The sequence below is a fragment of the Echinops telfairi genome, unplaced genomic scaffold (assembly GCF_000313985.2).
Source record: "Echinops telfairi isolate 266 unplaced genomic scaffold, ASM31398v2 ScPeMD7_7424;HRSCAF=8462, whole genome shotgun sequence".
NCBI classification, from domain to species: domain Eukaryota; kingdom Metazoa; phylum Chordata; class Mammalia; order Afrosoricida; family Tenrecidae; genus Echinops; species Echinops telfairi.
Genome location: NW_022111324.1, coordinates 73275743 through 73277237, shown reverse-complemented (window position 1 = coordinate 73277237; position 1495 = coordinate 73275743).

Genomic DNA, 1495 nt, shown 5'->3' with positions numbered 1-1495 from the left:
TCATTATAAAAGAAGACGCTCTTTGATCTCTGAAGTTGGCTTTGACAGCATTACCTAGTGAACTTGTTTGTCGGTGCTGGTAGGTGCCAGCTGACGTTCATCCAGACTCTTACAGAAGAGGACTGCTCTGTAGGGCTTCCTGGGTGTGATCAGAAGCGGAATTCTAGGCCTGTTCTTCTGCAGTACCTTACACCAGGCAATTTCACTCCTACTAATATCCTAGAGGCATGGTCTTTACATCTTTTTGTTTCAATATCTCCTACAATCTTTGAAATCTCTATTCTTCCCATTTCTCCCTCCCCACCACAACTACCTGGCTACTTTAAAAAAAATTTTTTTATGACAGAGCTGAAGCTGAAATAGATGAAATGGATAACATTTCTTAGGAATTGTAAAATCCTGGCATTTAAAACTAAAACTTTATATTGCTCTTATTATTTGGTGCCACTCTAGCAGAAACACCACAAGTCAGCAGCTTTAACCATAATTAAAACGTATCTGGAACCGAAATTATGAAGCTTTTGGAGCACTTTACTAGTACAAATGCATACTGCTAGTCACACATTTTAGTGGCAAAATGCTTGAATAGTGCACATGCTTTGACCAATTGTGCGTTTGAGGTTAAGTGGTCATTGGTGTTCAGTGCATTTTACGATAATTTTCAATCTAGTTTAGTTTTAGTGTTGATATTTTTAGTATATATTACACCTTTGACATAAAACTGTAATTTTATGTCAAAGGTGTAATACTCATAAAAAACATTTATTTATTTTTTATTTCCACTTTTTCAAAATGTAACTTCATTACGTTTGTCTTTTGAATCGATGGTGACAAAAATGACCACAGCATGGATTGTGATTTGTTTTATGGAAAACGGCAAATTTATGACCTAGATGGAACTGGTACAGACTCAGACAAGGAACCAGATGCTAATATGGATGAAATTGGTAAATATTATGTGTATTATATTAAAAAATTTTTATTTTACAATATAAAATTTTAATTATATTGCTATTCAAACTATTTTGATAACAATATTTTTCCCTATGATGGGAAGTGAATATATGCCTGATTACTCTGATTTGGATGAATTAGAAGACCTCGTAGTTAGTAATGATAATACTAGTGAAGATTAGTTAGAAACTTCAGTTGTTGAAGTTGAAGAATCAATTCCAATACCTACAAGTTCAAAGCCATCTACATCAAGAAATCGAAGAATCCCTCTTTGGCGGCACATTTCTGGAGACGGTACAGCTAGACCTATGCCTGAATGGTTAGGACAAATAGATTCTTCTGGGGTAGTAAAACATCCTGTTGAATATTTCAGACATTTTTTTCTCGAAGGATTTCATAACTCATATTGTCGACCAATCAAATTTTTATGCAATCCAACAACATTCCAATAAACCTCTTGCACTGAGTAGCCAGGAACTTGAGCAATTTTGGGGTTCACTGCTTGATTTGATAGACTTGCGAATTGCACTGTACAGAATTC